This window comes from Macrobrachium rosenbergii, chromosome 30 (genome assembly GCF_040412425.1).
Source record: "Macrobrachium rosenbergii isolate ZJJX-2024 chromosome 30, ASM4041242v1, whole genome shotgun sequence".
Classification (NCBI taxonomy): Eukaryota; Metazoa; Arthropoda; class Malacostraca; order Decapoda; family Palaemonidae; genus Macrobrachium; species Macrobrachium rosenbergii.
The window spans coordinates 24,621,685-24,634,493 of record NC_089770.1 but is presented as its reverse complement, the minus strand read 5'-3'; the positions used below and the strand labels follow the sequence as shown (position 1 = coordinate 24,634,493).

General features: G+C 32.6%; 1 long non-coding RNA gene across 1 annotated transcript in view; it reads right to left on the bottom strand.

The window, feature by feature from the left end:
* Positions 1–12,809, bottom strand: part of LOC136854782 (uncharacterized) — a 291,921-nt gene that overhangs the window by 209,433 nt on the left and 69,679 nt on the right. The window contains exon 2 of the long non-coding RNA XR_010857796.1: positions 5,983–6,001. This is a non-coding gene — a long non-coding RNA (uncharacterized lncRNA). The remainder of the gene's footprint in view (positions 1–5,982; positions 6,002–12,809) is intronic.

Here is a 12,809-nt window from a genome sequence, read left to right as displayed (position 1 = left end):
ATGATGTCTTCCCCCCAAAGTATCCTTTTCCAGATAGTATGTTAACCAAAATTAGGTATGAGAAACCTGTAGTTTATATAGTTACTAAGTCTATTCACCGTGCTTTAGAACCAAGTGGAAAAAGTCCAGGCGAGAAGTAGAAGAAAGAGTTCATTTCAGCTGGGACATCCTTGACCAGAGACCAACCACATCCCCTAAACGCCTCTTTATTTGTTTTGGCAGTAGCTCGGAGGCTATCCTGATGTGAATTATCCCCACACTATTCTTTTCCAGATAGTAATTAGGCAACATGATACTGTATACAAGTTTGGTCTTAGGCACATAAATAATCAATTAATATTCTTATTTATAATCATTTTGCATTAATTAATGCAAAAATAAAAATTAAAACCAGAATTAATTGCATTTAAGTCCCTTTTACTTTTATGTAACTAAAACTTTGAAGGATAAGTTTTGTGTAAAATGCATCTCCTCCTTAGTATTGACAACTAAATGAAATTTTAAATATAACATGGGGAAACATCCATTTTTTATTTTGACTGATATATTTTTTTTTCTGTAATTTTTCCGGGAAAATTTCATTAAAAAAAAAAAAATTCATACGAAAAATAATTGAAAAATAGGCTTTGTATTAATATATGGTTCAAATCATCCATAAAATATTTTGAAATGGCCATTTTTGGCCGAAAAATCACAAAATATCACTGAACGAAAAATTTTTCCCAGAAGTTCCACACAATATCCTTTATATAATCAACAACCTGTATATCCCTTTGTTATGTACACAACATACATATTTATACATATATATATATATATGTATTATATATATATATATATATATATATATATATATTTTATAATGTATATATTTATATATAATTTATAATATATATATATATATTTATATATTTATATATATATATATATATATATATATATATATATATATATATATATATATATATATTATATATATATATATATATATATATATATTAGTATAATACGTATATATATTTATAATATATACATATATATACATATATATATATTTATATATATATATATATATATTATATATATATATATATATATTATTCATATATAATACTGCATACATGTTGTCCCAAGTCAAACGCTAATTCCAGGGCCATGCAAGTCAAATTGATTCAAAGACATCAGATTTTCCTCCAGGATCTTTGCAAAGACCCTTCTCACAACTTGGGTAGCTCATTTTTAAAAAGTTAGCACAGTTTAAAAACCCATAAACCTTAGTAAGTGCTGGATATACACAAAGGGAAAGACAAATCAACTTCAAAATCATTAATTTATTACAATAAGTTGAAAAGAAAAACTGAGAATTAGAGGTATCCTGACCTATCAGGAAAACTATACACTCGCCTACTAAACATTTTAAGGCTCAATCACACACAAACTTTTACCAAGAAAGCACAAATAATCCTAGCGTGCTCCTTGCACACAGATTCAGAAAGATTTAAGTATGAAGAAAACAGAACAATCACTCCTCAATCACTCCCAAACGCCCGCAAATCACTATTACACGATACCAGAGAGAAGAGGAAGAATGTTATGAAGCACTTAATCCTACCCAATAACCAGCACAATAATTCGCTGAGGGGGGAGCTGTGCACATAACTTTTATTTGGTCAAAACAACGTCGTAGACACCAAAGTTTTTGGAATTAACTCAGAATTCCTGACACGTGGCAGACGACATACTCATGGATCCACCTTCACAACCGCATCAACAATTTCAGACGACCCTTCAAAGGTTTTCCTGGAATTCCACGCAGAGGAACGCTGAGATGCTCCATCACACTTGGCAGTTTCCGAGTCAGTCGTGTCCGGCAAGACAGTACCACAAAACCCATGACGGGCTAGACAGCGCTTCACCAAAACTCGTGTCTGACGAGACGCCGATACAGCAGGGCCCGTATACTCTCCACAAAATAGGGAAACGCGTCGTCGTCCAATACCAAACACGGATTCCAACCATAAGTCAAACAGGAGGGATATAAGGAGCACTTCTTCCCAGCGCATTGCTGCTTAAAAATTCTCCGTCGGGCTTGTCACCTCGGATCCCCTACAACCCTCGTTAACTCCCAACAGCCGCAAGGATCATGAAAACGAAAACAAAAATAAACCTCTATGGATGAATACCCTCGTAACCTCTACACAACACTAGGTGGCAGCCAGTCAAGGGACCTCTTAACATAACTTCAGCCAAGTGCCTTTACGCCAAATATAATTGGACTTTACAATTCAATAAAAATCAAAATTAACAAGTACTCATTTACAATGCATTATATATATATATATATATATATATATATATATATATATATATATATATATATATAATATATATATAATATATATATATATATATATATATATATATATATATATATATATATATATATATATATATATTTATTTGTGTGTGTGTTTTCACGTAATATTTGTGATGTGCCAAAAGGCTATTCCAAATAAATTCATCTTCCGCCGAAATCCGCTGAAACAAATGTCTATACATACAAACAAACAAGATCAACAAAATCAACGGATCAATCATCAACCTAAAGCTAAATTTTACTCAAAATTTCATCACAATCTGCACACTAGTTTTTTGAACCAAATTACAAACATTAAAAGTCCGACAAACGGACATGCAAAGAAACTGCCCTGTAAACACGGTCTCCATGCGGGAGATAATCAACTGACATCATGAAATAACAGTTGATAATTTCAAAGATAACCTGCAAATGAGCCAACATGAACACATTACCTCCATGTAAGCAGGCTAATATATTACATGAATGACATTAAATGAAAAGTCACTTACGTTGTATTTATCAGAAAGAACTTCCTTATCAAGCTGTGGTACAACCCATTGCAAACGCAGATCCTCGACGTTCCAGCTACTCATTACCTGCTACAGGTGAGAAAATGATCCAGATTAAAGGCGAGATCGGTGCAACTGAACTACTCAGAAGTAGACCAGCTCACTCAAATTTGAACTGAACAGATAAAGCTGGTTGTTAATTTAATGCCTAAGGGAAGCCAGTCTAAATTTCCCAGGGAATTCATAACAGAAAAATGCACAAATCACACCAAATTAATTACTAAATCTTAATATCAATTTTCTAACAAGAATTTGAACATTAACATAAAAAGACGACATATCGTCCAACTGAATTCTACACTTTAAGTATTACACTGGAGTGGAAATCTTAGTTTACATTATTCACCATAAGAGTTCATGGATAATCCCTTTCAGTACTACTAAGAAGCAAAGGAGAAACTGAGCGGATTCATTGGAAATTTGTCAGTACCGCTGTTTTTTATGCTTGTGAAAAACGTTGATAACGACTGTTGTTGCAACGCCCCTTGATGGTGTAAAATCAATTATCCAATACTATTTTAGCAGTCAAATACATCCTATAATAAATTACTTCATTTAATATCCAATTTTCCATTAATCTATTTTAAACCAACATTAACTTAATACAGTTAACCATGAAATGAACACCAAATTATCCACTTATTTGTTCGTTTGTTTTCGTTAGGTGAGTAATAAAAGACACCACACAGTTTGTCCTCGGCTTCTTGCAGAGTGAAAAGTCTGAATCTCAAAGACGGTCTTACCTGAAGTGGATATGGATGCCAGGAATCTTTGACGTGGTGTTGGTGATGTTTCGGGCGGAATTCTTCCAAACCAACGATGACTAAACCTCGGGATTCAAATAACTTAACCTACCCTAATCTTCATAATATATCTGCAATACTATCGTAATCTAACCAGCTAACCTCATAAAACCTGGCTTCTACACACTAAATGCATCATATCTATATACCATATTACAACCCTGACCACTGCTCAACTTCTATAACCAGCTTATTACAACCAATAAACCGTAACTGAACTCGATACCTGGTCATACGAAGGGACGAGCTTTCGCCACGCAGCTTAAAGCAGCCCCCCTCCCCACCTTTTCCTAGGCTTAATGCGCTTAATTAATTTGGAATTTCGCAAAACAATTAATTTAACGCTTCGGATAAATAAATCGAAGGCAAAAGCAATTACCGTAATTGAATTTAAAGCAAGCTGGGCTGAGATATTCGCAGTTCAATTACTTTAATTCTAGCGCATTAGAACTCATAATGTGCTCGCTTATTATTTTTCAAATAGCAAAGCCAAAGCGCACGATCACTACTAAAAAAGGTTCGCTATAAACTCAACGCCATAATTACGCTTCCGCAAACTTTAATAAACGGCTATTTACCGGTTAGCTGCAGTAAGCGAAACTCTTACAATGAACCAAATGGCGTTTCACTGCTCCTTTTACTTATGAAAATCGAAACGGGAAACATGCCGCCCAGTGACACATCACACACCAGAACACTGAAACAAACTGAAACCTGTGAAAAAAAATGCACAAAAGCATATGCTTTCATGGTTAATCAAAATCTTTCAAATAAAAATGAACTAACAATCACGAACATGTAACACTCACCAAATGCAGCTACCAGTAGAGTTTCCGCCACGGATGCCACCCTGAAGGCCATCTTGATTAAGGAAAATCTAAAGAATAGCTGGTCAAGGGAAATCTCAAAAACTAGCGTTGAAGGCAGATTCATAGTTTAGGTGAACATCATTTTCACAACAGTTTGTAATCAATTCGTTTATAGGTTTATTAAGATTTGTACACAAATGTCCAAACATTTTAAAAAAAAAAAAAAAAAAAAAAAAATACTTGTTTCCAATTCTTTGCTGAACAGATTCAAAAACCTGCTTAGTATCCTGCAAATTCTAAAAGTTAATGTCCCATAGCATTTTACAGAAGACCAAGAACGCGCACAGCAATCACGAGCGAGCAACTGAGCAAAGCAAGCAAGCAAGCATTGGACTTAAAATTGCGCGCTGAATTCTTTAGTACGCACAGAGCAGAACTTAGCGCTAAAAAAAAAAAAAAAAAAAAAAAAAAAAAAAAAAAAAACCGCTGCATGCAAGGCCCGTCTGAACAGCGACCAGCAGCAGCAACAGCAGCGTCAACCGCCGGACCCCAAGCAACAAAAGCAAACAGCAAATTCGTCCGCTCTTGGCTTCTGTAAAATGTGGGACGGTAAACTTTAGGGAAAGATTTACCGTGTCTGATAAGCGGTCAACTTACGATACTTAGTGGCTGTGATTAAGTATGATTTCTATTCTGCAATACACGTAACACACTATATTCTTAAACATTTTTTACTATTCTTATACTTTTCTGTTCATTTTAAGAGTCACAGGACTAAAAGTAAATTGAAATGGAAATTCCTTAATCAAAAATAACATTCAGAGTAGCATTCTGTACAGAGAGCCTTGACTAACATGCAAATCTAACTTACAATACAGAGTTTATACAAGAAAAACAATTTTTCCCAAAGTGAAAAATAACAAAATTATACGAATAAACCATCATGAAAAAAACATTAGCAGGCATATAATCGAAAATAGGAATCTTAAAATACACAAAATCACAGTAAAATCAATAACAATATAAGAACCTTCAAAGTACATAAGAGAAGACATGTTACAAAATATTAAGCGTTCGCGTGAATAACCTTTAACGTTTTCCATTGCGGATAAACCACATCCCTTCGGGATAACCTTTGCTACTGATGGGACAAAAATCCCTCCACAGATAACTGTGGAAAACATACTCGTCTTTGGAACAAAACTGCCAGACCAACACTGGAAAGCATTCTACCACTTATAGTGAGATTGATATTTCACAAATCTTACAATAAGCGGTAGAATGTTTTGCATTTCCATCTCTCACATTTAAAATGGCTTACAAACCATATTACGGGGTATCATAATGTGTCATAAGTACAAAGCAGGTCCATTTCTTCTGCAGGAAAAATAATCAAGAAAATACATAAAGCCAAGGCTCACATGTACAATGGCAGATCCTACCTTTCCGGAGTATGAATATCTGTAAGAGATAGAGAATATTAGTAAAATCATCACTAAAAAACTACATCTGATTATGTTAAGCAAACAGGAAATTAATAATGCATAAAATAACTTCTGGACTTCAATGAATGGACAAAAAGAAACTGTTCTCACGTTTTAACAACACAACCAATAATAATAATTAATAATAATAATAATAATAATAATGAATGCAGTGAAATTCTGATGAGTCCAAATTAAATATATTCTCCTTTTTCTCTCTCACGAAGTTGGGAAAAAGGAAACAGGAAAATTCGGACTCTTCACAGGCCTTCTGTTGATCGTTCTTTCCAAAACAATTCATTCTATTATGTATAATACATGATTAAAGAGACATACACACACATATATGGCTGCAACTCGAAAACCATTTTTAAAAAAAAAAATATTTTTTCGCGAAAAAAACAGCCAAAATTTTGTTTTTACATTTTTTTTAAACAGTAAATCGCATTCTGTTGTTTCCTAAACCTCAAAAAGTGGCTAAATGTGCTTATATTATGCCTAGAGCTTAGGTTACAAAGCAATTTAACACTGGAAAGAAAAACCTAGTAGTGAAAAACTAGGGAAAGTAAGGAAAACTAATGGTATCTCAACCATCACCCACTTGAGATTATGAGTGTTTTGGGTACATATCTAGATTTATATCATTAGAGTTTCAATATTTCACATTTGAACACTGAAATTTTCAATCAAGTTTTACTGCTATTTTTAAATCCTATCTTGAAACCATGAGGTACTGGGGTCAATTATTCCAATGTCAATGCATTTGAACTGGAAGCGAGGTAAGAAAGCTGTATGATTGGCAACAGTTCCTTTAAAGTATGGATGATACAAGACATAAACGTCAGTATCAAACATGTTCAAGTGAAACTTGTATCATACATGTATCAGATTGAGAGGTATGAAAACTGTATGATTGGCAACAGTTCCTAAAAGGACGTATGGTACAACACGTGTTCAGTATCAAACATGTTCAACTGAAACTTGTATCATGCTCGTATCAATAAGATTTGTTCCAGAACCAAAGTAAATGTTCATAGCATGGCAGTGGGCTGTTGTTGTGCTTGGAGAATGGGTACAAGGTTACTGTGCTCATTATAAGAGGTGATATATATGGTGAAAGATATCACAATCTAGTGATATTGTATGTACACTAGATGATAATTATAATTTTCTTTTAATAATGGTCACATTATTTTGAGGGAATTTTGCTTTTGTGTTGTAATTTGTAACTACAAGATCTTTTTTTTATTTTTCTTTGTTCTATTGTTACATATCCCGATGTCAAAAGAAAATTGTTCTACCTCAATATATAGCAATAAAAGGGAAAAATCATATTAAAACAGCAAAATAATGTCCTTAGTTCAGTGATTCCTCTAATTCCTCTAATCTAGAAGGAAAGTATGAATCTTAAATAACATCATAAGGTCTTCAAATATGGAGAAATTAGGTGCAAGGGAAAAAAGTAAAAAGAAAAAAACACGGCAAAACTCTTTTCTTGAAACAAAAACACGAAAAAAAAATGACCAATAATACATATATATTTAACCAATAATATATATATATATATTTAATTATATATATATATATATATATATATATATATATATATATATATATATATATATATATATATATATATATATCCTACTACAGTATATACAGTACATATGTAAGCATGTATATAAATCACATTTGTCTTTGGCTTTGCTTATTTCTGTATGGGGTCACTGTTTCCTATGAGCCCTCTCCATCTTCCCATGTTCAATGCATCCCGACTTCTTAAAAAATAAATTAATATATATATATATATATATATATATATATATATATATATATATATATATATATATATATATATATATATATATAAAGGTGTCCATGAAGTCAAGGTACAATTTAAAATACTTGCAACTTCCCCACGATAGAATTAATCTGTAAAATGGATAGCAAAGCTTATGTGTCTAGTTTTCCTGTTCTTCTGAATTTTTATATATTTGTTTCATCAAATTTTTGTCATTAGTTCTGAAACCTGAAAATTATTTTTTCAGAACTGCAGTTGACCCCTGGCTTCACTAGAAGAGAAAGTAAACTGCGCTCTTTGGTTGGCTGAGCTAATATGTACTGTCGCTGTCCAAAGGTTTAAAACCCACGACTATAAAGAAGCACCACACAGGAATTGCATAGCCAGGTGGATGAAGAAATTTAAGGATACAGAATTAATTTTTTCATTGAAATGATGACAAAGTAAGTCGTATATGAAAATCCTCTATCTTCATCTCCAAAAATACTCGTCTTAAGCTCTTTCTCGGACTTCTTTCAAAGGATTGCTCTACATATGTTGCAGCTCCTTCATCAAGACTCTGTCTACCAGACCGTGGTTTATCAATAAGAGAACCCGTTTCTTTAAATTTCTTCATCTATCCGGCTATGCCACTACTGCTTGGAGCTTCTTTATTGTACTGGGTTTTTTAAATCCCCTTTGGACAGCGACAGTACATTTTAGCTCAGCCATCCAAAGAACGCAGTTTACTTTCTCTTCTAGTGAAGCCACGGGTCAACAGCAGTTCTGAAAAAGAAGTTATTTTTGAGTTTCAGAAATTATGAAAAATATTCTTAAAAATAAAGAATAAATAAAACTTCCGAAGAACAGAAAAACTACAAGAATTAACCTTTCGTATCCTTTTTACAGATTAATTTATCATGTACAGTTACGAAACTAAAAGTATTTTAAATTGCACCATGACTATATGGACGACACCTTGTGTGTGGGTATATATATATATATATATATATATATATATATATATATATATATATATATATATATATATATATATATATATATATATATATATATATATATATAAATATATATAAATATATATATATATATATATATATATATAATATATATATATATATATATATATATATATATATATATATATATATATATATATATATATATATATATATATATATATATATATATATATATATATATATATATATATATATATATATTATATATATATATATACATATATATATATATTATATATATATACATACATATACATATATATGTATATATATAAATAACATATATATATATATATAAATATATATATATATATATATATATATATATATATATATATATATACATACATATACATATATATGTATATATATAAATAACATATAAATATAAATTATACATACATATGTGTAAAAATAATATATATATATATACATATATGTAAATATATATATATATATATATATATATATATATAAATATATACATAAATACAAATATATACATCAATATAAATATAAATATATATAAATATATATATATATATATATATATATATATATATAAATATACATAAATACAAATATTTATATATATATATATAATATATACAAATATAAATACATATATATATATTTAATATAAATTTATATCTAAATACAAATATATATATAAATTTATATATAAATTTATATCTATATATATATATATATATAAATATATATATAAATTATATAATATATAAGTATATATATATATAAATATATATATATATATATATATATATATATATATATATATATATATATATATATATAGAATGGAAAGTTCGTAAAGGGTGACGAGAGACACATGAACTTATCGCTATTTCTTAACAGATTCCCTCCCATTGTTTTCAAAGGGAAAGATTTATTTTTTGACTGCTTGGCACCTTAACTGGTGTTTCCCCGAGACAAAATGACTCACTGGTATTTATTACTAATACTCCTAAAACTGACAGACTTCAGTAAGCGATCTTTTGTCTACAATTTCCGACGTATTTGAGCGTGATTTTCTAACATTCAGTGCTATTTTTCTCGAGTCCCATGGCTCCAGGCAAACAACTGGAAAGAGATATAGTTGTTGCTATCATAACCCTTTACAAAGAGGGGCTAAGGTCTGGGCTCATAGCCGAAAGCTTAAATTAAAGCAAAGAGTAGTTCAGAGGTGGTTGGCAAGATACGAGGTATGTTCCATAAGTAATGAGAAAATGTCAGGAGAGACACTATTTATTTTCATACGCTTACACAACTTTGTCTCCTTCAAAATAATTGCCTCTCGCAGCTACACACTTCTGCATGCGTCTCTCCCAATCCCGGAAGACCTCCTCAAAGTCCTTTTTCAGTAGTCGCTTCAGGTAACTTTCCGATGCCTCTTTCAGCTCCTCTGTTGACTGGAATCTGGTTCCCCTGAGGCTGTCTTTCATGCGTGGGAACAGGAAGAAGTCGCAAGGGGCTAGGTCAGGGCTGTAGGGTGGGTGTTGTACCACTTTCATTCCCCTGTCGGCCATCCTGGTGACCTGTCCTGGTGGAACCACCACTGATCACTCCTCCACTCCTCTTTTGTCAGAACTGTCTCTACTGTGCCAATACTAATACCAACAGCTTCAGATAGCATCCTCACAGATATTCGACGGTCTTGCATCACTAACTTTTGCACTTCCTCAATGTTTTCCTCCTTGTGTGCACTTTTCGGTGCTCCAAATCTGGGTTCATCCTCAACCTGTTCATTTCCGTCAGAAAATCTGTTAAACCACCGATAGAAACTTGCTTGGCTCATCTGTTCATCCCCATAGGCCTCCTTTAACATTCCATAAGCTTCTTGTTTGGTTTTCTTAAGTTTAACACAAAATTTGATGGCATAACATTGCTCCATGTTTCCCTGCATTTTGACAGGTGTTCACAGATCGGCAAACCAGATCAGACTGGTTCCACCACATTCACCGCTGCACTCAGACCTACAAATATAGAAAGTTGGCAGTTTGTCATTTTATAGAATATATGTATGTGTACTTCACCATGAAGTAGTATTTTGATCAAATCATATTTAGTGTCTCGCCTGACATTTTCTCATTACTTATTGAACATACCTCGTATTGTGAAAATACGGAGTCAAGTATTCCAACACCTCTTCCTAAGTTTGGGCGTCCCAGGAAAATTTCTGTGAGAGTTTCTCGCAAAATGAAGAGTGTATTGGAAAAAGAGCCCTCCCTTTTAGCTCGCAAAGTGAAAGAAGAGTATCCAGACGATCTCCAGGATGTCTCTGTGAGGAGCATAAGCCATCATTTGGCAAAATATGGCAGCTTTCGTGCCAAGGTTAAGCCAATATTGAGTGTTCGTAACATTATATATAGGAAGGCATTTTCAGAGAAATACGAATAAAAAAATCAATGTTTTCCTTTGAAAACAATGGGAGGGGATCTTTAAGAAATAGCGGTAAGTTTGTGCATGTCTCATCACCCTGTAGGAACTTTCTGCTTCTACTGTATACATACATACATATTATATATATATATATATATATATATATATATATATATATATATATATATATATATATATATATATATATATATATATATATATATATATATATATATATTACTAAAAGGACCTCATTCAAACTGGATGGTATCTAATGGAGTATTTATTCAGAAAAAGTTACAAGCTTTCTTGGACAAACAGTCCAGCTGTATTTATATCTGTGTGCTGGGTACTTTTAATCCTATAATCGCCTAGCTCCTCCTCTGTGACCCCCATCCCCTCGTGATCTTGGTCTTTCTCTGCTCCCTTCTTCTTCCAGGTGTCCGTTTTCCGTGCGTTCTCTTGCGTTTTTCCTTCGTTTCCTTGCTACTGTGGAGTATATGATTTTTCTAGATATGCTGTCTTCAAAGCCGTTTCCGGTGTTCCCTGCCATTATGTTGTTGGCACAAGTTATGAAGGCGTTCTCTACAACCAGTCTGGATGTTTTGTTGGTGTTCCTGTACGGAAAACTCATGTTTTCCCAGTCTATTTTATGATCGCTTTCCCAACAGTGTTTGGCAACTGCCGACGTCTGATTTTAATGCCTTATGTTCTGCAGATGTTGTTTGCTTCGCTCTTTACATGATTTGCCAGTTTCGCCATAGTGCCCTTCTTCACAGTCTAGACACACTGCCATATATGGCCCCCCTCTAATCTCTTCCCCTTCTACCGACTTTTTGTTTCTAACTATTTTATTCCTAATGGTGTTTTTGTAGCTGCCTATCAATTTGAAATTATCTAGCTTTCTGTTGATGGGTGCAATAGAGTTGTTGTCCGGGACTGTAATTATTTTCTTCCCTACCAAATGTTCCTTTTCTATCCTTTCCCTCTCCCCAAAATAGTTTTTCCTTGCTTTGATGTGTGCCCACTCCCACCAATACTTAGGGTAGCCTAATCTCCTAAAACTCTCCCTCAGGTAATCCAGCTCTTCGTCTAAAAATTCGGGACTGCAAATCCTATAAGCCTTGATGGCCAACCCTGTCATTATTCCTATTTTTATTTCTTTCCTATGACTGGAGAACCTATGTATGTATGAACTGGTGTGTGTCTTCTTCCTATATACCTTAAATTTTAAATTTTCCCCTTCCCTCTTAACCATGACACCCAAGAAAGGAATTTCTCCCTCCTTCTCTTCTTTTATTGTGAACTTGATGTGTTTATTTAGTTTATTTATGTTTTCTAAGAACTTGTGTAGATCTTCCCTTTCTCCCTTGTAATAATCAAGATGTCATCCACTTATCTTACCCATTTTAGGATATTTAAGTTCCCTTTATTTACTTTGCCCACCTCTTCCTTTTCAAACCATTCCATAAAGATATTAGCTAGAATTGGTGAAAGACTTGAACCCGTGGCCACGCCATTTTTTTGTATATAATGGTTTTCGCCCCACTTGAAAACATTAA